Below are 24,427 nucleotides of genomic sequence, written 5' to 3' on the forward strand. Positions count from 1 at the left end.
ATGGAGGAACCAGAACACCATCTATGCGACTCCAAAACACCCAAAGCAGATTAAAGTCACCAACGAATGCTTCAAATGTAAGGAAATATCAGATTGTGGCGGAATGTAACTTGTTACAAGACAGATTTACACGCACGCAAAGCAAGTCGACATCGTCAGAGTTAGCGAAATGCAGTACCTCCGCAGAAAACCTAGTATGAACTGTAATCAAGACTCCGCCACCAATTCTGCCCGACTGGTCTTTTCTGAAAATCTCAAAGGAATCAGATAAAATTTAAGAATTAAAATCAGTTGGTTTCAACCACGTTTCAGTGAAAATCAGAACATAATCAAGACTAACACGGCTTGGAAGAAACGTATCGGCAAATTTGGTGTTTAAACCCAGTAACGTTCTAATAAAAACTATTTAGAGTATTATTCATTAAAGATGAGAGAGTATGTAAATTGAAATTGCGAACAGCAGTGACACTACTAGAGCTTTTGTGTGTAAGTTTTTTGAATCCCTAACGCTGCTCGGCTTCTTGGTATACAGGTGCACCACAAAATGAACCGGGCAAAACGAAGAATCCAGCACCTTATCAAAGTATAAGTATGGAATGAGATTAAACTTGTAAACATTAATGCTGCTGGTTGGTGCAACACCAAGCTTACTACAAACATAATTTGCGATATCAACTTCCGACAACGAAGCATGCAACCTTGAAACGCAGATAGTCTTGCGAGGGGAACGGCAGTTACCTGCCTCCGAGGATTATGTGAATTGACCAATTGATTCGATTATGACTAGCAGCACTAGTACCAGCAATGTTATGTTGTTGTCGTAATTGTTACAGCATCTTTTGTATTTGTTGTTTTTGATGTTATTAGAATTGGTGCCCATTCTAAATAAGTCTGCAGCCGCTTTTAGTCCGGACGAGCCCATTAATGGTGCCGTGGTCATTTTTGCAAGCAGGTAAGACATAATGGTGACCTGCCGGAGTTTTTACGGGACATAGACAGCCGCAATATTGGCCCACCAGTTATTTAAACAGGCTATTTTTCCCACTTACTGAGGCGACAGAAGACTCGCCACACTCAGTTCGTCAATTTTGTGTGCTGAGTTTGCTTGTTTTACCGCGTGGTATAAATTTTGTTCATGGAATGTACCAAAGTTGCACTTGATGATTGGTATGGTAAGCAAAACGAGTGAAAAACTTCCTTTGTTTAAGTTTTTTGACAAATAACTTACTAAAAATTAGATTGAATATCAAATTTCATTCAGGTTTTTATACTCAGTTGAGCAGAGCTCACAGAGTATATTAACTTTGTTCGCATAACGGCGATCCGTAACGGCATAAACTAATCGAGATAGATATAGACTTCTATATATCAAAATGATCTGGGCGTAAAAAGAAATTGATTTAGCCATGTCCGTCCGTCCGTTCGTCCGTCCGTGCGTCCGTAAACACGATAACTTCAGTAAATTTTGAGGTATCTTGATGAAATTCGGTATGTAGGTTCCAGGGCAACCATCTCAGGTCTCCATTTAAAATGAACAAAATCGGACTATAACCACGCCCACTTTTTCGATATCGAAAATTTCGAAAAATCCAAAAAGTGCGATAATTCATTACCATTACGGATAAAGCGATGAAACTTGGTAGGTGGGTTGACCTTATGACGTAGAATAGAAAATTAGTATAGTTTTGGACAATGGGCGTGGCACCGCCCACTTTTGAAAGGTAATTTGAAAGTTTTGCAAGTCGTAGTTTGATAGTCGTTGAAGATAACATGATGAAATTTGGCAGGAACGTTCCTAATATTACTATATATATGCTAAATAAAAATTAGCTAAATCGGATGATTAAAAAAAAAAAAAAAAAAAATTTAAAGTCAAATTTTAACTAAAAATTTATTATCTTTACAGTATATAAGTAAATTATGTCAACATTCGACTCCAGTAATGATATGGTGCAACAAAATACAAAAATAAAAGAAAATTTCAAAATGGGCGTGGCTCCGCCCTTTTTCGTTCAATTAGTCTAGAATACGTTTAATGACACAGTCGAACGTCTGTCCTTCCGCTCGGCTCTTAACGCGATAACTTGAGCAAAAATCGATATGTCTTTACTAAACTTAGCTCACGTACTTATCTGTACTAACTTTATCTTGGCACAAAAAAAATGACCGAAATCCGACTATGACCACGCCCACTTTTTCGATATCGAAAATTACGAAAAATGAAAAAAAAAATTCCATAATTCTATACCAAATATGAAAAAAGGAAGGAAACATTGTAATTGGATTGGTTTATTGACGCAAAATATAACTTTAGAAAAAACTTTGTAAAATGGGTGTGACACCTCCCATATTAAGTAGAATAAAATGAAAAAGTTCTGTAGGGCAAAATCAAAGCCCTTTGAATCTTGGCAAGAATACTGTTCGTGGTATTACATATATAAATAAATTAGCGGTACCCGACAGATGTTGTTCTGGGTCACCCTGATCTACATTTTGGTCGATATCTCGAAAACGACTTCACATGTGCAGCTAAAGATCATTCCCTCCCATATCGTACAAACACATTTTAGAGTCATCCCTGGTCCACCTTTATGACGATATCTCGAAAAGGCGTCCACCTAAGGCCCACTCCCATTCAACAAAACCCATTAGAACCTTTCGTTTGATACCCATATCGTACAAACACATTCTAGAGTCACCCCTGGTCCACCTTTATTGCGATATCTCGAAAAGGCGTCGACCTATAGAACTAAGGTCCATTACCTTTTAAAATACTCACTAACGCCTTTCATTTGATTCCCATATCGTAAAAGCACATTCTAGAGTCACCCCTGTTCCACCTTTATGGCGATATCCCGAAATGGCGTCTACCTATAGAACTATGGCCCACTCCCTTTTAAAATACTCTTTAATACCTTCCATTTGATACCAATGTCATAAAAACACATTCCAGGGTTACCCTAGGTTCATTTTCCTACATGGTGATTTTCCCTTATTTTGTCTCCAAAGCTCTAAGCTATGTAATAATGTTCGTAATGTTCGGTTACATCCGAAATTAGCCTTCCTTACTTGTTATATATATATATGTATAAGCCGGTACATATTCCTAATAGTACTTTGAGGGGAGTAGAATTGTACTTTGGGTACTAACTAGTAAGACTACTAGTTCTGGGGTTTCGTATTCTCCATGCCCAAATAATCGATTTTTAGCTCCTCCATAAAGATGGATACAAAGAATGTTTTGTAGTTAAACATCTTATATATTCTTTCTAATTGCTGTTTTTATGTACAGGTCCCTGTTTCGCTCTTATTTGGAATCCAAATCTATAAATGAAGTTTTGTTTGTTAAGATGGGGATTAGCGAGCTTTGTGTATTATTAGTCGTAGCGCTTTTCTTTAGCTATATTTTATTAAAATAATTTGTTAAAAATAAACAATTGTGAGCACTATCTATTTGTACTATGGCACTATTGTGAATTTTTGATTAGAACTAACACTGCATTACCGGCAGTTGCTAACATTCGCCAGAGGGCAGCGCAAGCGCATGTAAGTTTGTAGATGTTGGATTGATAGAACAGCTGATTTCTGTTGATAGTAGATATGAAACTTTTATATTTGTTGCGCAAGATGGGCACGGGTCCGGCTCGTAATAAATTTATTGGCCCTTTAAATCAAAGAAATCATAGCTCAGTTTATGTTTTTTAGTTTAATGATAATAACGTTTTCAAAATACATTAACCGCCGTATACGGCATGATGCCGTAATACTTTGCGTCGAAGTCATTCACATTGTTGCTAAACATTTCACAAAGGTTTTCAGGTTTACTGTCACTCACTGAATTAAATGAATGCTATTATGTCATAAGAGCTACGGAAAAATTACTCGTTGTGTTGTAAATAATTCGCTCTTAATCCTAGCGTACTTGAAAAACAAGGAACTGCCATTAATTTTTTCCAAATATTATGCATACAAATTGAAGTCACCTCGTAGGACATAAAAATGGTGCGTGTGATGTACTAGTACTGTTCTCAAAAACCTGGCGAATTCTGTTGTTCAGTACCAGTACCTTTCGCTGCAGGGTTTTACCAAAGTATGCATAGAAAATAAATTTTACTAAAGGCACTTTAATTCACTTAAAAAGCTCAGTGATGAAAATAGAAAAAAGGGTAATACATAAAATAAAAGGCACCTGAATTTGATATCTGAATTACTAGCATTGTGTAAGATAATGTACTATGTAAGTGTAACGCCCAAACGAAAGTTGTGCTCACATAAAAGTAAACACATACAAACGCTTACATGAGAATACCCGCATGCCATAAAGTACAAAACATAAAAACAAAAAAATTTGCGCACAACATAAAATATAAACTTTGATGTTCGACGCATCTGCAGCAGCTGCCTGAAGCCACACACATAACATATACATACAAACATTTGCTTGAAAAATCATACAATGGCATAGAGAGCAACTAAATTACACACATAATCACACCAATGTGGCACATTTACACTTATGCGCCTATAAGCACACTAACAGACAAACATCAATTTATTTAGCCACCGTTCCGATATTACATACTCCCAGTCTGATCATAAATTTAAGTGCCGCAAATCAAATTCAATTTTGTGAGAGTAGAAAACCTCTTTATATGTATAGACACACAAAGCGAACACCCCCTCCGCCTTCAATCGTCTATCGTTCTGGGTTTGCCAAACTTAAATTACCACACATTCTCGCCCAATGATGTTTAAAACCGAAATTGCCGTATAAATGAAGTAGTTACGATCATCGTATAAGACGTACGAGGGAGATTATGAATGTGTTGAATTTACTTGTATACATTAGTAGGCCAGGCTTTTTTTTAAAAGGGTGTACATGAGGGTGTCAGCTATTTTGAATAAAATTTTTTTTTAAATTAAATAGAGCTCGCCCATGGGTTCAAGTAGAACCAACACAGAGGTAAATTTACCAATAACAAATAATTTCGGACTATTTTAAAAAAGCTTCGTCGGGTTCTTTTTGGTAACAACCGATATAGGTAAGTTATCGATATCGATATTACAAATCGATAACGTTTTGGTCTTATATATAAAATTCTCGTGTCACAGTGTTTGTGGTTAAACTCCTTCGAAACGGCTAGACCGATTCACATTGCGTGGGTCTGAAAATCGGATCTTAGCTACATTTGATACCCCGAAATGTTAATTTTTAATGTTTATACACAGCTGAGCAGAGCTCGCAGATTATATTAATTTTGTTCGCATAATGGTAACCCGTAACGGCATAAACTAGTCGATCTGGACGAAAAAAAAATTCAATTAGCCATGTCCGTCCGTCTGTCCGTTAACACGATAACTTGAATAAATTTTGAGGTATCTTAATGAAACTTGGCATGTAAGTTCCTGGCCACTCATGTCAGATCGCTATTTAAAATGAACGAAATCGGACTACAACCACGCCCACTTTTTCCATACCGAAAATTTCGAAAATCCGAAAAAGTGCGAAAATTCATTACCAAAGACGGATAAAGCGATAAAAGTTGGTAGGTGGGTTGACCTTATAACGCAGAATAGAAAATTAGTAAAATTTTGAACAATGGGCGTGACACGCCTACTTTTAAAAGAAGGTAAATTAAAAGTTTTGCAAACTGTAATTTGGCAGTCGTTGAAGATATCATGATGAAATTTGGCAGGAACATTGCACCTATTACTATATGAATGCTAAATAAAAATGAGCAAAATTGCATGACGAACACGCCCACTTAAAAAACAAATTTACAGTCAAATTTTAACAAAAAATTGAATATCTTTACAGTATATAAGTAAATTATGTCAGCATTCTACTCCAGTAATGATATGGTGCAACAAAATACAAAAATAAAAGAAAATTTCAAAATGGGCGTGGATCTGCCCTATTTCATTTAATTTGTCTAGAATACTTTTAATGCCATAAGTCGAACAAAAATTTACCAATCATTTTTTTAACACGATAACTTGAGTAAAAATCGATATATCTTTACTAAACTTAGTTCAGGTACTTACCTGAACTCACTTTATCTTGGTATTAAAAATGGGCGAAATTCGACTATGACCACGCCCACTTTTTCGATATCGAAAATTTCGAAAAATGAAAAAATGCCATAATTCTATACCAAATACGAAAAAAGGGATGAAACATGCTGATTGGATTGTTTTTTTTGACGCAAAATATAACTTAAAAAAATAAACTTTGTAAAATGGGTGAGACATCTACCAAATTAAATAGAAGGAAATGAAAAAGTTCTGCAGGGCGAAATCAAAAGCTCCTTGGAATCATGGCAGGAATACTGTTCGTGGTATTATATATATAAATAAATTAGCGGTACCCGACAGATGATGTTCTGGGTACCCTGGTCCACATTTTGGTCGGTATCTCGAAAACGCCTTCACATATACAGCTAAGGGCCACTCCATTTTAAAGCCCTCATTAATATCTTTAATTTGACACACATCGTACAAACACATTCTAAAGTAACCCCTGGTCCAGCTTTATGGCGATATCTCGAAAAGGCGTCGACCTATTAAACTAAGGCACACTTCCTTTTAACATACTCTTTAATACCTTTCATTTGATACCCATGTCGTACAAACACATTCCAGGGTTACCCTAGTTTATTTTTCCTACATGTTGATTTTCCCTTATTTGACAAGAATGAAGGAAAATCGTTCCAAAAAACGTCACCCTTGGTATATAATTTGGTCGATATTTCTCAAAGGTATGTGATATGGATTAAAAACCACTTATAAACCATCTACGAAACCAACGCATCTATAATAATTATGTATGCATGAAAAAGACAATCTTGCCTCCAAAGCTCTCAACTGAGTATGTAATGTTCGGTTACACCCGAACTTAGCCTTCCTTACTTGTTTTTTTTTTTTTTTACTTTTTTGTTTTTATTTTTTATGTAAAAGCATTCAAAATTACATACAATCCTTTGGCACTGGGACTGGGTCTGGGAATTGTACTGGAACTTTAACTGGGACTGGGACTGGGTCTGGGACTGGGTCTAGGACTGGGACTGGGACTGTGACTGGGACTGGGACTGGGACTGGGACTGGGACTGGGACTGGGACTGGGACTGGGACTGGGACTGGGACTGGGACTGGGACTGGGACTGGGACTGGGACTGGGACTGGGACTGGGACTGGGACTGGGACTGGGTCGTATTAGATTAAAAAAAATAGAAGGAAGAAAAACGAGGGAAGGGAAAACACTGCAAAAGTGATAGAGTTATACGAAGATAGAAAGGGAGCTTGAGAGAAAAGAAGGCATGGAAAAAACGGGGGGGAGAAAGATCCACAGAGAGAGGAGCGAGTAGAAGGATAAATAAAAAACGGAGATAGGGAGGAAGAGTAAGAGGTAAAAACTACTTAAAGTTATGCAGCTAGACCAAATTTTGGGTAGAACAATATCTGCCGGGTCTGCTAGTAGCATATAAATAACTTTTCGATAAATAAACGATACATGTGTGAGAACGAACTGCTAACTTCTTGTTAAAATTTTCGATAGCATATCGATAAGTTTTCCATAAATAATCGCTAACATATCGATATTTTGGGTAATACATCGATAATTTTTTGATAATAGACCGAAAACTCGGCGATAAAAATGTGGAAATATTTGATGATGTTTGTTATTGATAGGAAATTTACAATACTTCGATATCAAATAGAAAAAACGCCGAAAACACACCAATAACAAACCAATAATTCGTCCATAAGAAATGAATTACACGACCATAATCTGTAGGTAACAAATCGATTTCTTATCGATCACAGAATTTTAATAGTTTGATAAGGAATTGATAACACTCCATCCTATTTCGGACTTTGTTTCGACGTTTATTTATTAAAAGTTGTAATTCACCTAAGAACATATGCGGCATTAAAAGAAAGGGATGGTGATATAACCCAGTGTCTGCATTCGATACGGACGTTATCATGTCAATTGTTGACTTACAGTTATAGAATATAAGGAATCCTTAGAGGCAGGAATGCTTGTAAAGTGAAATTTCAGTCTAAAGCAACGGTTTAAAACGGAACTAGGAATTGAGGCTGGGATTTAAAGCATCTGCAGTTCGGTCAGTCTTACTTGCATATTAACTATTGCAGGCTAAGGGACTCATATTATTCCCGCGATAAAGTAAGCTTGTCAGAGGTGACAAAAATACGCAGACTCGAAGATACGAGAAGTAAAAAAATCATGCACAGTGATGTTTGGCCTTTGCCTTCATGAAGACATCAACCTGTCGGTTTCTAGTACGGAAGCGTATCGGATTTATATAGCATAACAATAAAAACAAAAACAAACAACTTTACGCTATTTGGAAACCAACCCAACTGCAACTCCCACCTAATCAAAGAATATAGCGTTAATAAATGTAACGGCTGTCAATGTCTGGGGGCAGTTAGAGAGCAGGCCGCACAGTCATAGTAGTAACGCGTCATCAAGATTGGCTCAACATCTTAGTACGTGTCTTTGCTTCGGAGTAAAACTGCATAAACTACAGCTTCATGAACTTTTACATTGATAGCCGGGTGGACATTAGGGCAGTAATCCAATTTTAAAAAACCGTGAAAGTACTTACAGCCAGCAACACAGGTTAATATGATTTCATCAAATCAATGCTTCGAGAATAGATTATAAAGAAATTTCTCTCTAAAAAGCTCCGAAGGTGGGGAGGAGAAAAAAGAGTCTTTCCCGCCTTCCTTCGGCCATCGAAGTCACCTTCAGACTTTTTTAAAGATTTCGGAAAATGAACTTTTCCTTGGAACTATTCTCAGTAAACCGAATCTTGAAGTATATTTTATCGAACAAGTCCCTAGTTCATTTGGCAGAGCTTCAGCATTGCAAATAATAAGCTAGGTATACAATTTGATGCGAATTTAACCATAAATAGTACTTTTTTCATAGATTGGTATAAGGTATGCAAATTCTAGGAAATCGGATACAAATTTCGGAGTAGTCACGAGTATGTGTGTGATATTAAAGTTTGTTTGTATAAGAGGTTTAAATATTCTCTTAACAAAATTACAAATAAAGGCATCCTTATGTAAATTTGGCTTCGTCATGTGTCATTTTAAGACCAGAATTATTAAACTGGGTTCAATAGTTCGGTTGTTTTGCTCAAAGGAAAATAGAGCTTTTAATTAATAATACGATTTATACTTTTCATACAAAAGCAATAGTTTTACCAGAGAAGCACCCTAATAGATATATGTATGTACATATGTTAAAGTATTTGAATTGTGGGTTTTGCGGTGAATAGGTGTAAAACTTTTATTTTTTGGGCATCCGTTTCAAATAAAATTGAGTGCCAAAAATTGTTAAATGGGGCGTACATGAAAACTAAATTCAAACATAAAATGCCCACAGACATACATACAAACATACCTATGAACCATAATGGAGAACTGGCTGCACACGCTGTTATTCATACATATGTATATGTATGCAGTACATTTCTATAAATATTTACATCTACGCAAATAGCACAAATTCTATGTGTTTCGTATGGCCTTTGTTCTAATAAAAGAATGAATGAATTTTTAAATTTGGCGTTACCCCATCATCGAGCTAAATATTCTAAGAATTTTTTTTCTCGTACAACTTTTTCCGTTGGTGTTCACACTTAAATGGCTAAGCGGCAGGTGGTCCTGCTATGTCGAAAATCATGTGTCAATCTGTTATGAGAGTAGCTGCGACTGTTCGAAATTTACGGTGTTTAAAGTTTGATCTTATTTAGTGCCGGTTTAACACTTCACTGCGTACATAAGATTCAAAATATCTGTTCATAGGATGGTCTCTGTGCTTCAAAATATAATGTTTGTATGATTTATTGTTGTGTTAAATTTTTCAAGTTTTGTGTTAAGCTAACTTATTATTCAAAGACAAATATGGACTTTCTTGGCTTGGGTTAAGGTGGCTAATATATTCTTAAATTTTAGTATTGATAGTCCTTGAAGGAAGATAGAGAGAAGATTAAAAAATATATGATCATCTAGAAGCGAAAGAGATAACAAGTAAGGAATGCTAAGTTCGGGTGTAACCGAACATTACATACTCAGCTGGGAGCTTTGGAGACAAAATAAGGGAAAATCACCAAGTAGGAAAATGAACCTACGGTAACCCAAGAATGTGTTTGTATGACATGGGTATCAAATGGAAGGTATTAAAGAATATTTTAAAGGGAGTGGGCTATAGTTCTGTATGTGGACGCCTTTTCGAGATATCGCCATAAAGGTGGACCAGGGGTGAATATAGAACGCCATAAATGTGGACCAGGGGTGACTCTAGAATTAGTTTGTACGATATGGGTACCAAATAAAAGGTGTTAATGAGTATTTTAAAAGGGAGTGGGCTTTAGTTCTATAGGTGCACGCCTTTTCGAGATATCGCCATAAAGTTGGACCAGGGGTGACTCTAAAATTTGTTTGTACGATATCGGTATCAAATGAAAGGTGTTAATGAGTAATTTAAAAGGGAATGGATCTTAGTTCTATAGGTGGACGCCCTTTCGAGATATCGCCATAAAGGTGGACCAGGGGTGACTCTATAATGTATTTGTACGATATGGGTATCAAATTAAAGGTATTATCGAGGGTTTTATAAGGGAGTGGCCCGTAGTTGTTTATGTGAAGGCGTTTTCGAGATATCAACCAAAATGAGGGCCAGGGTGACCCAGAAAATCATTTGTCGGGTACCGCACATACTGTTCGTGCCAAGATTCCAAGGCCCTGCAGAACTTTTTAATTTTCTTCTACTTAATATGGTAGGTGTCACACACATTTTACAAAGTTTTTTTCTAAAGTTATATTTTGCGTCAACAAACCAATCCAATTACCATGTTTCATCCCTTTTTTCGTATTTGGTATTGAATTATGGCATTTTTTCGTTTTTCCAAATTTTCGATATCGAAAAAGTGGGCGTGGTCATAGTCGGATTTCGGCCATTTTTTATACCAAGATAAAGTGACTTCAGGCAAGTACGTGAACTAAGTTTAGTAAGGATATATCTATTTTTGCTCAAGTTATCATGTTAACGGCCGAGCGGAAGGACAGACGATCGACTGTGTATTAAATCTGGGCGTGGCTTCAATCGATGTCGCCCATTTTCACAGATGACAATTATCGTCATAGAATCTATGCCTCTACCAAATTTCACAAGGATTGGTATATTTTTGTTCGACTTATGGCATTAAAGGTATTCTAGACAAATTAAATGAAAAAGGGTGCAGCCACGCCCATTTTGAAATTTTCTTTTATTTTTATATTTTGTTGCACCATATCATTACTGGAGTTGAATGTTGACAAAATTTACTTATATACTGTAAAATTATTAAATTTTTTGTTAAAATTTGGCTTATAAAATTTTTTTTTAAAGTGGGCGTGTTCGTCATCCAATTTTGCTCATTTTTGTTTAGCGTTCATATAATAATAGGAGTAATGTTCCTGCCAAATTTCATCATGATATCTTCAACGACTGCCAAATTGCAGCTTGCAGAACTTTTAAATTATCTCATTTTAAAAGTGGGCGGTGCCTGGCCCATTGTCCAAAATTTTACAAATTTTCTATTCTGCGTCATAAGGTCAACCCACCTACCAAGTTTCATCGTCGTTTATTCGTCTTTGGTAGTGAATTATCGAACTTTTTCTGTTTTTCGAAATTTTCGATATCGAAAAAGTGGGTGTGGTTATAGTCCGATTTCGTTTATTTTAAATAGCGATCTGGGATGAGTGCCCAGGAACCTACATACCAAATTTCATCAAGATATCTCAAAATTTGCTCAAGCTATCGTGTTAACGGAGGGCAGACGGACGGACATGGCTAAATGGTTTTCTTTTTTCGCCCAGATCATTTTGATAATTAGAAGTCTATATCTATCTCGATTAGTTTATGCCGTTACGGATTACCGTTATGCGAACAAAATTAATATACTCTGTGAGCTCTGCTCAGCTGAGTATAAAAAAGGCTATACATATATTACCATTTCGAAATAATCAGATTTATGCCACTTCGTTGATATCATTAAGAACACTACATACATATTTTAAAGAACTGTATAGTGCCTCTAAAATTATCGGCAGATATAAAAAGCTTCTCAAGGATACTTCATATGCTGTATACGATGCCGCTCTGTGTCATCATTTAAACTGCTGGTGTTTCAAATTTGGGGGAATACCAAAGGAATGAACACTGCCAAATGGAGTAGAAGCTTCGGTATGATCTCCACAGATGTACCCCTAAATCGTGTAATATTGGTGTAAAATATTTATTATTGAAGTGCTTACTCAAGATATCGGGCTGAGAGATCAATGAAAGCAGGGGCAAGCGACCATGGCTTAATCGCCTAGTTTTCTCATCCTGAGCATTTTGATATTTTGCTATGCTTTATCTGTCACCATTCAAAAGTTAAACGCAAAACATTAGACTGCCGAAATAAAGACTTCAAACTGTTCAGAGTTTTTTTCGAGAATTGTTCTTAATAGGTCTGAAATTAAAGCAAATTGAAAATAGACTGTCGGCAGCACATTGATAGATAAATGCTAGACGAACAGAAAGAGAAAGGACGATTTCAAAATTGTGAAAAAAGGAAGGAGACATATGGAGTTCAAGGGAGTTATGATGTAAAGGTTTGGTTTTTAAAAGTAAGGATGATGAAGAAGGAAAGAAGGACAAAAGAGAGAGAAACGAAAAGAGCGATGATGTAAAGGTTTGGTTTTTAAAAGTAAGGATGATGAAGAAGAAAAGAAGGAAAAAAGAAAAATAGAAACGAAAAGAAAAGAAAGGGAAAAAAGTAGTAAAATGGGCAGCGGAGGAAGGTGAAAGAAGCCAGTATACGCAATACAGCAAGACACAAAATTTTACCTACCTCATCTATACACGAATAATTACTATCAGCATCAATAGTACGACCCAAAAACCTGCGTTGCACTTGCACGTCATCCACTTCTTCGGACCAGGGTGACTGAGAATTTTTTTTCGACAATCTAACGTATCTTTCATAAATTTCTTTGCTCGGAGCAGCTCCTTGCACCAGAACTGTACCATACTTCCCTTCTTCAAGAAAGTTTAGAACTTAATCCTGGACCCAAAGAGTGGTTCTACTGCGCCTGTCGGGAAAGTTTATATATAAAACCGGCATATTATATCCAGTTTGTCTCGTACGAACAAAACGAAACATTAACTTTGTTTGGTTTAGTGCAATCCCATTCAGTTTTTTTTCGGATTCGCATAGAATATTTCAGAATGTTGTCTGGATCCCTTAGGGATCCACTACGGTTCTTTGTTGAATTACTATTGATATATAATTGGGTTTAAACTTAACGAGCAGACGATGATGTTGTTTTTAATAAGAAATTTCCAAGTTTTTCTAAAACAAGCCGATAACTTTTCGATGACACTTTGATAACAAAATCATAACCCGTCGACAAAAAAGCGAAAACACGCCGATAGTACGTCGTTAACAAATGGGTAACACTACAACTACATATCGACAACCTTTGAATAAAAACATCGATATTTTTCGATAAAGATTCGATACACTTTCGATAAAAAATCGTTTACGCGTCGATAAAAAACCGAGTTTGCTATCGATAGCGAATTTATAAAAATTTAATAATTAGTCGATAAATCGTCTACACCTCGTAGATACACGCCGATCACACACCGAAAACAAATAGCTGACAAACCGATAACTTGTCGAAAATAAGGGAATAACAAGACCCTATACCATCGAACAATGTCGTTGTCGCGATAACACGACGTCAGTATTCGGGTTTGGTTTCTACTGCTTTTCTTGTCTCTTTCCTTTTTTTGTTTTCCTTGCCGTTCCTTACCTCATAAAGATCCCGCGCAATACACCTACACTTACTATTATATGTCGTACTTATCTATACAGCATAACATTGCCACACATTACACCTGCACTTACATTCTCTAGTAACCGAGCAGTAAATATCTAATGCGTGAATTCTATGCTTGAACATTCTCTCGCGTTTTTGTTCGAAACTCTACTGGCTGATGTAATTCCATTATAGTAAGCACCATGTTTCCTAGTTATTTGCATATATTCGTATCTTTCAGTTAATCACCAAACTAGTCACAAAAAGCACTGAATTGCCACCAGCATTCTCTGACTGGAAATATTGAAGAGTCCAGAGTTGTAAAATACCACTGAATAATTTTTTAAATATTTTTTTACTGCTCTAGGCCTATAAACCATAACCTCTTCCAAACAAATCAAGTAGTTACTTATCAGCAATTAATATTTTTTACATCCTTTATAGTAGATTCAATTGATGTTATTCCGCCAATTTTCATACCAAATTGGGAAATTTTGAAACCCATTTTTGAGTAAAAGTTAGATTCTTGAAACTTGGAACACACATTGGAACCCCCCGAAAATTTAATATAAGTGAAAAAATGTTGCATAGTTGATCCAGGGATCTTGTAAATTCAAAAAACCGTCCGATTTTGGAAAATTCTTTTTTTGAGTCTTAAGGAACTTATCGATAATTCAGGCATCTCAAACCTTGGAAGAAGTTTTGAATTCTATTAAGTTGCATTATTTAGGATAATAAAGTTTTCTAGATGGGACAGGTATCCAAATATTTGGAGATATTTAGAAAGTCCATTTACAAAATGTGGAATCTTGCCACCGCCATTTGAGTAGCTCCCCGTAGAGATATGTAAATGCTCGAAAGTCAGAACATACTTTAGAAGCCGATAAGGAGCAACATAAGGAAACAAGTTTTTTTTCTAGGGATCGTGAAAATTCATAAAATCATTCGAACTTGGAAATTTTGGTTTGCTAAAATGAGCATTTGTGGCCATAAATTGAAACAGGGTATATTTGTTGTTTCCGACACGTTTCGACGTTTACCTTACGTCTTCTTCTTTGGGGATCTATTTAATGTTAAATATATAAAATTAAATACATTAAACATTATACATTAGATTATCTAACAATAAACATGAAACTGACACATCATTTAACACTTATTTTGCTACTTACATTAATATTAACATTAATAATTATTTGATTCGAGTACTAATACAATTTGTTGCACAACATTATTCACACATTAAATGACATTTGTTTATTTTTTTTTTAACATTCTGTTGCATCTCTGTACAACAGCTGAGTAGACGCTGCTTATATTGTCAAAATCTTCTTTGAAGTTCATCGCGTTTTGTAATTGTTGTTGAATGCGAATACTTTCCAGCGTCAGCCTCGTTTTTTCTCTCCGTTCAATGTCTAAAATTTTAACATTTGAGAAATCCGCTACGTGATTGCTCTTTGTTAGGTGTTGTGCTAGCCCGATCGACGTTTTTTTTGTTTTCTGCATCTTTCTTATGTTCATTAATTCTTATACCTAGTTGCCGTTTTGTTGTACCGATGTAACATTTGTTACATTTTTCATTTTCGTTACCATTGCAAGTTATTTCGTAAACAACATCGGTTTGTTGTTCTTTCTTAATTGGGTCTTTTGTTCCAGTGAACATTTTTTTGAGCGTGTTGTTTGGTTTATGCGTGTAATTAATGGTTTTGTTATTTATTGTTTTATGTAATATTTCATTATCTGTAAGGCCCGGGATGTAAGTTACGCCGATGTATTTCTTGTTCGTATTATCTTGTTGTGTGTTATTATCTTTTTGGTGAACTCTGTTCACATTATTTTGGATTAGTCTATCCGTAAGAGAACTTGGATAGCTATTATTATATAGAATTTCCTTTATCTTTTTAATGTTATCCGTCCAAAAATCTTCATTGCTAAGTAATATTACTTTTCTTATTAAATTCCTTGTTGTGTTGATTTTTTGTTTGCATGGGTTGCTTGAGTGGTAATTTATTAATCGTCCCGAGGCAACGGATTTTGCGTACCAATTCATTAGTAAATTTTTATTTTTTCTACTTACTTCTACATCTAGGAAGGCTAATTTATTGTCTTTTTCCATTTCAATCGTGAATTTTATACTCGTGAGTTGAGAATTTAATGTGTTTAATATTTCTTCCGCGTCTTTAGATTTAATTATTGCGAATACATCATCTACATACTTGTTGATGTATTTGATGTATATGTCCTTCTTATTTAATTCAGCTATGCTGTCGTCAAGGATTTTGTCTAGTACTATATCTGCTATAGTCGGAGATAGTGGATTTCCCATTGGCATCCCGTAGGTTTGTTGATACAATTTTGAATTGTACATGAAATAATTGTTTTCTCGCAGGCAAAATTCTAGTATGGTTTGGAATTGTTTCTTTGAAATATTTGTATGCCTTTCCAACTGCGTCCATTTTTTCATTATCGTCTGTATTGCTATGTGTGTGGGAATGTTTGTAAAAAGTGAAATTACGTCAAATGATATAAGTATTTCGTCATCATCAATATTAATATTTTTCAATCTTTCTTTTAATTGGAACGCATTTTTTACATTATAATCATCAGATGTTATATTTTTGCTTTCGAGTTTTAAGGAAACCAGAGACCTGAAATTTTGAACGAAAATTTTGGCTTTATGAGGTTGTAATATTTAGGATAAAGGAGTTTTCTAGATAAGACAGGGATCGAGATATTTGGAAATATTTAGTTAGTATATGTGACCCGGTCTATGAAAAGGTGGCTTATGACTAAAAAAAAAGAAGAGCACAAACGTCCTGAAGAAATGCACTGTTTATATTTAATAGCTGTTTCCCGCAATTTTTTTTTCGAGTCATAAGCCAGCTTTTCATAGACCGGGTCACATATTTCCTCATAAAAATTTTTACAGTGTTTATGTTAAAATTGCAATATTAAGTGGCGCTTACCCGTTTAACCCAGGGCGGAAACTATTATTGCATTTATAATATAATTCCTTGCAAAACTATTAACTTTGGACTTTTAATATATTTGAAACAAGATAAACATTTTTTAATTCGGATAAGCCGTGTCTTTGTTGTCAAGCCTGACTTTTATTTTGGCCTTAAACAATAAAAGTCCGAAATTAACTTTTATTTTCGGACTTTTATTTTTAAAAGTCCGAGTTTGACTAGTTCTATCGGACTCAAAAAATAAAATTACAGATTTTACTTTTATATGTGGACTTTTATGGAAAAAGTTCGAAAAATAAAAAGGATGCATGATTCGACATGATATTGCTATAGGGTACCTGAGAACTCAAACATTTTCATTAATTATTTTCCGTACCAGGTTTAAACGGTTATGGCCGTCCAACAAGGAGCGCCAGTCGCTTCTTCTCTCTGCCAACCGGCGCCAATTGATCATACCAAGGGAATTTAAATCGTTTTCCCCCTGGTCCTTCCAGCGGAGAGGAGTGCGCCGCCCTTCACCTCTGCTTCTGCTTCCATAGGCGGTCCGATAGAAACACTTTCTTGGCCAGACCGTCATCTTTCATTCACATAACATAGCCTAGCCAGCGCAGCCACTGAGTTTTAATTCTCTGAACTATATTGATGTCTGCGTAGAGCTATCGTTAAATCTTCTTCGGTACTCGCCATCGCCAACGCGCAGAGATCCATAAATCTTTCGAAGAACTTTTCTCTCGAACACCCCCAGAGCCGCTTCATCTGATGGTTTCATGGTCCATGCTTCTGCACCATATAGCAGGACGGGTACGATAAGTAACTTGTAGAGTATGATTTTCGTTTGCCGAGATAGGACTTTATTTTTCAATTGCCTACCTAGTCCAAAGTACCATTTATTGGCAAGAGTGATTGTTCGCTCAATTTCAGAGCTGATTTTATTGTTAGTGTTGATGCTGGTTTCCAAATAAAGGAAGTATTTTACTGCCTCAAAATTATAGCTGCCGAAAGTGGCGTGTTTGCCAAGGCGCAAATGCGCTGGCTCTTTGCTCGATGAGAGCAGGTACTTTGTTTTGTCCCCATCCACCATTAAACCCATCTTGGCCTTGTTGTTTTTCAGTTTGGTGATTGCTATTCTGACTTCGTCATAATCGGGTGGGGGGACATTTATTCCATCATCATCGATTTCGGGATCGGGTTCGTCATCCCTGTGCGGTAAATCGCTGTCTCCATTTAGGAGAGATTATGTCTTTGTGTTAAGATCAATTTTTCTTTCTGCTGGTTCATTTTAATGAAGGAAATACTTTATAATTGGGTATCTTATATTTATTTGTTAACAATTTGGACTAGTCTGACTTGAAATATTTTCGTCCAAAATCTGACTATTGACAACTCGTGGGACATTCCCATTTCTTATATGGAAAATGATAATGGGCGTACTGGTTGGGTTGACCTACGTACTAGTTGTGAGTTTGCATACATTTAGCTGGTTTGTATATTTGTTTGTACAAACAAGAATATATTTTATGTGTTCTCAAATTTTATAAGCATGGGTGTGCTGACGGTCTCGGTTCGTGGGAAATGCGGTTGCGGTCTTAAAATGGTATACCCTTTATTTTTCTAAGTTGAATTTATTATTTTTTAATCACCCCCTCGGGTGTTGTTTGCTCAGTGAAGTTAAATTTTTTTCAAAACAGCAACAGCTTTGCCAAACTGCAGGAAACTCGAAACGTTGCACAGGCGTACATGCGTGTGTGTGTGTGTGTGTGTAATGAACCAGCAAATGCAGCCGCCCGTTTCAGCAGCAGCTACAAATTTGAAAAGAAGAGCTTGGACGAGTAAAAAATAGTTGTTTATAAATGTGAACTGTCATAAATTTTAATGCTTTTTTTTTTTAAATAATCTTTAACGCATGAAAATAAAAAAAGACTCTGGAAAAAAAAAAAAATTGCAATAAAAGTTTCGAATTGTGTGCTGCGGGGTTGAATTCGAAGTCACTTTTGCGAGTTTCATATTGAGGTCAGGTGTTATTGTAATACATGGATTGTTGATTTTACTGCTGCATATTTGTGAAGGGAATGCCACTTCCTGCGCTATTCAAGAGCTTTGTATTTATTAAAATTTTTTTAAAATAATATTTTCAGGAGTTTTTCTCTTAACTGACAATTGCTTTGTGAATGTTGTGAATTTGAACCTTTTTATTTAGTACCGAGACTGACTGCGCATCCAAATGCCGAGTGGTGCAAAGAAGGCGGGGGTTTTTCAATAAAAGAGCTCCACATGTGCACTTTGTATTTTTGTTTCCTTGTGGTCAAAATGGAAATTTTAGGTAAGAGTAACGCGCATGAGATATGCAGCTGGTAAAAGAAGCGGTTCTAAAAAAATAGCCTTTTCTATGTAGGAAAATACCCAGTTACGAAAAACACTGACGTTAACGAAAATAATCTGCACCAAAATCTACTTTCATAAAAATTTAACGTTTCGATATAAAAAAACACGTTCTTAAAATGGAATCGTTTCCAAAAGTAAACGGTTTAATAACAAATCAATGGTACCGGAACAATCAACCGATTTCAAAAGGATAATCCACTTAGAAAGTAAGCATTTCGTCATTGGCCTTCCTCCCACAGTCATAGCCAGCGCTGTTAGCTAGCATATTGATTTGGCTTGGTCCTACACCTTTGCTATATACAGAGAGAATTTAGAAGATTGGTGGCTTCAAGGAAAGTATTTTATAACTTCTGAACATTAGTTCTTAACGAGGTGCAATGCGGCCTGCAGAAGTCATTACGGATTTGACTTTCTTTGTGTATCGGTATTAAAGTTGTGCCAACTGTGTAAGCGATAACTAAGTTCTTAACTTTCCAATCCTTCAAATACGGTGCTCAAAGTAGCGCTCCACAACAGCTAAGATACAACTCTCCTTCAAGGAAATGTGGTTCTTCTTAAACGAATGTGCGCCTTACCTGGTGTTGTTGTTGTTGTTGTAGCGATAAGAGCTTGGGTTCGCCAGAGCCTCTTCTGTTAGTGAAACAGGAATCGCCGCGGATAGGTGAGGTTGACAATTGGGATTAGCGAAGCTGTATATTGCGCTCGCAACCTGAAGGGTTGCGCTATACAGCCCCTTGAATCTGGTATTTTAGTCGCCTCTTACGACAGGCATACCTACCGTGGGTGTATTCTGACCCCCTAACCCGCTGGGGGAGTGCGCGTTACCTCCTTGGCTATTTTGGACCTTCTCTAGCAAGCAGCACAAGTAATTCCTGCTTTCAGATTAAACACGACAATTGGAGACACCAAGGTATAAAATCCTTCCTCCTCATGCCTTTGTGATCTACATTTTATTTCCATCGATTCACGCAGTGGTAGTAAATATTCCGAGGTGCTGATTTATAAAATACTTCAAGGGCCATTCTCTCTCTTTGATTTCGAACAATACACTAGGGCTTTTCTTCAGACTCTAAGCGCGATATTTTTGTTCACCGCCGATTCAGCGAGTGTTGCACCCTCCTTTGTCAACTCATTGGCTTTTTCGCTACCTTCTATCCATTTATTACCGTGAAACCAGTACAGATATATGGTCCGACTTGATCGACGTTGTTTCAATACTTCTTTGCATTAAAGCACATTTTTGGATGAAGTACTGTGCGAGATTATTGCCCTAATCGCTGTGTATATACTGAACCGACTGCAGCTTAAGCACGCTTCCTACGGAATTTATGCTGCTTTCTTAAAGGCTACACTTTTGGCCTGAAAGATGCTGCAGTGATCTGGCTGCTTGTAGGATCGTCTTATTTCTGTGCCGATACAGTGAACAGCAGACCCGCTCTCAACCGTTAATTTTGGGCCATCAGTATACATGTGAATAATAAGTATGTATGTTCTGTCATTTCTGCACTTTGGCGCCAATTCTTCAGCTCAATTATGGCCCCCAGATCGCTTTCAGAGCGCAGATACGGAACCATATATTTCGTTCGCCCTATATTAGATGGCGTTACACTGCTGTGGCCATACGGTCTGCACTCAAGCTGCCCCGAGGTCTTGAGCCTTGTTGCAGTGGCTATAGCGATATTTGTGGCCATTGGCTCTGCAGACGGGATGTGTAGAATGGTATGCATTGCTCCTGTCGGGGTAGTTTTAAGGCTCTCGTTCAATCATTGGTAATCTGATTACACGCTCTTTTTTCTTTGGCATACGTACATATTTGTGTGGTTGTCCACTGAACAAGGACCCTATAGTAAGTTATGGGTTGCCATAAATACTCAATGAGAAATTAACTATTGGCGGCCTAAAGGGAGCGCTGCATTCAGTAACTCATTTGACCTTATGGTAACTGAGTAAATGATCTAACGTATGGTAAATTTTCGGGATGTTAAAGCCTGTTAGTTGTTCTTCGTTGCAGCCATGAAAGTGAATTTCCCCCAGAGCTTCTAACAATTCGCTGAAAGTCATTGGGCTTATTTATGAAACAATTACAACTACAAATTAATAGCTAAGGTTAGGTTACGTTGAACTGGCCGGTCTATGAGGACCTCACATAGACTGAATAACCAAACTGAAAAACCCTCTCAAAAACCAGGACTTATGTTATAAACTAACTCCGTCCTCTTGGCAAATACTAGAAGCTTCCTAGGATTTAAGCCACTTGCTGCTTCTAGATGTGACAGCTGGATCACTCCTAATAGCTGGAGTCTTAGCCTGGCAAGAGCAGAGCAAGAGCACAGAACGTGCTTGATCGTTTCACCTCCAGTCCGTACTTCCTACATCTGCTATCACTGACCAAGCCTAATTTAAAGGCATGCGACGCCGGAAGGCAGTGTTCAGTCAGAATACCTGTCATGAGTCTACAGCCCTCTCTTTTTAATGATAGAAGCAGCTTTGTTAGTATAAGGTTGTAAGACCTGCACATAACCTTCGAAACTTTAAAGCCCCGCGCTTGAACTCACCTCTTTCCTCCTTAGTCGATCATGTGCACCTCTCGCCTTCGTTTAATTTCGCGCAGTCTAATTGAGAAGTCTAAGAAGCAAGTTTCAAGGGATGCACCCTTTTTAGCTAGTTCATCCACTTTTTCATTCCCATCTACTCCCATATGCCCTGGGACCCAATATAGATGTATGCTTCTCCCTGTCCGACTGCTTATACTCTAATACGCATTTAGATGCTGTGCTATGCAAGATTATTGCCTTAGTTGCTGCTTGACTGTCAATATAAAAGTTAACAAGATTGCAGCTTGGGCTATTTTCTTCCAGGGTTTCTACTGCTTTGGTTACGGTTACTATTTCCTCTTGAAAAACACTACAGTAATCCGGCAGCCTGTAGGATCTGTTTATTTCCGGATTAGCACAGTATACCGCAGACTCTACTCCCTCCACTACCTTGGAACCATCTGTGTACACATATATCGCCTCGTCCGCCATTTGAGCACACTTGCGCCAATCGTCCACCTCTATTGTGGCCTTAAGATCGCCCTCGAAGCGCAGATAGGGAATCAGGTAGTCTGTTCGTCTGTTCGTCTTGTGATTGATGATGCTATATTACTATGGCCGTATGGTCGGTGCTCAGGCTACCCTGAGGCACCGAGCATGGTCGCAGTTGTTAACGCTATGTTCTTTGCTACCAGGTTTACAGGTCGAATTTACAGAATGGCATACAGTGCAGTTATCGGGGTTGTTTTTAGGGCTCCCGTAATTCTAAGCATTGATAGTCTACATACCCTCTCTCCATACCCCCCCTCTCCAATTTTTTGAGGTAGGTTGCTTTTTGTGTGGCTTTTCATCAAACAAGAACTACATAGTATAGGATAGGGTTTACAATCGCTGTAAAAACCCAATGAGAAAGAGAGGGCGATAAGCCCCACGTATACCCCAGCATTCTGTTACATGCATATAGTGCCATTGAAGCCTTCTTCACCCTCTCCTCCACGTTGAGCTTCCATGACAGTCTACTGTCTAGGATGATTCCTAGATATTTTGTGCAAGGTTTCTCCTTTAAGGTCACCCCTCCTAACGTAGGCCTGATCCAATTTGGTTTTTTTTTTTTTTTTTTTTTTTTTTTTAATGGACGTTGTGGCAGCGCGCTGCCCTCAAGTGGCCCAATGAAACCAGGCTAATCCTGTTCACGCGATCGATTTATATATATATATAATAACTTTTTTTTTTTTTTTTTTTTTTTTATTTTGCCGAGTCTTTGATGGGCAGCGGTTTGTCAAGCGTCACGATCTGAGACTGCTCAGCTGCAGAAGAAATTTCATCAGCCAAGCATAATACTTAAAGAGAACAGAAGCAAACGTATTATACATTAATTTAGAGAGGTGAGAACAATCTTTTTTATAGAAAAAAGGGAGTTCGAGCTATCAAATGTGTTTGAGTGAGAGTTATAATCTTGGCATAAACGCCGAAAAGGTTCATTTTGTTCGAAATTCGTTCTACATTGTTTCAGCAGAAGAGGTTTGAAGTGTCTCGATGTCCGAGCGGGAACGCAAAAGTTCACTTCATTCAGAAGGAATGGGCTCGAAATTGATCCATTTAAAAGTTTTGTCATAAATATCACACCAAGCATTTCCCTTCGACTAGCAAGAGTTGGAAGATTGATAAGCTTTAATCGATTAGTATAAGGTGGAAGATTAGTTAAAGAGTCCCATTGGAAATTTCTTAAGGCAAATAGTAAAAATTGTTTTTGTATTGATTCGAGACTGTCTGCATGGACTTGATAACGCGGATTCCAAATTATCGAGCCGTATTCTAATATTGGCCTAACTAATGTTGTAAAAAGTGCTTTAGTTATGTAAGGGTCGTTAAATTCTTTTGACCACCGTTTAACAAATGCAAAAACACCTTTGCCTTTATTCACTGTAGCATTAATATGAAGATTGAAACTAAGTTCGGAATCCATCATGACTCCCGAGTCAATAAAATTATTTACAGTTTCTAGACTATAGTTGTTAATTGTATATGAAGCTGGTGGCGAAGCTCTCCGAGAAAAACACATGAATTCACATTTTTTGAGATTGAGCGAATATAATTTACATTGCACCAGGTAACCAAGTGATTTAAGTCCATTTGAAGCAAGGAATGTTCCTCAACCGAGGCACATGATTTGAAAAGTTTTACATCGTCGATTTTTGAGTATTTAATTGTACCAGATATATCGTTTATGAACAACAAGAACAGAATCGGACCAAGATGGCTGCCCTGAGGAACACCAGAAGAAACATTGATGACCCCAGAAAGTGTATTTTTAAAGATTACTTTTTGCGTACGATAACCAAGATACGAAGAAATCCAACATATAAGACGGGGTTGAAAACCGAGTTGACTGAGCTTATGAATAAGTAATGGGTGTGATACTTTGTCGAAAGCTTTACTGAAATCGGTGTAAATTACATCAGTGTAAAGGCCTTTTCTAAATCCATTAGAAACGTGGGTGGTAAATTCTAGTAAATTGGTGATAGGTGATTTGCCCTTACAGAACCCATGCTGCGAGCTTGCAATTATGGGGGAAATAGAGAATGTTAGGTGGTGGGTAACAATAGCCTCAAATAACTTTGGGATAGCGGATAACTTTGCTATGCCCCGGTA

At 37.0% G+C, this 24,427-nt stretch overlaps 1 protein-coding gene across 9 annotated transcripts in view; it reads left to right on the top strand.

Moving 5' to 3' along the window:
* LOC137237551 (uncharacterized) overlaps positions 1-24,427 on the top strand; it is a 1,245,508-nt gene that overhangs the window by 256,135 nt on the left and 964,946 nt on the right. The window lies entirely within an intron of this gene.

The sequence above is a fragment of the Eurosta solidaginis genome, chromosome 1, assembly GCF_040869045.1.
Source record: "Eurosta solidaginis isolate ZX-2024a chromosome 1, ASM4086904v1, whole genome shotgun sequence".
NCBI classification, from domain to species: domain Eukaryota; kingdom Metazoa; phylum Arthropoda; class Insecta; order Diptera; family Tephritidae; genus Eurosta; species Eurosta solidaginis.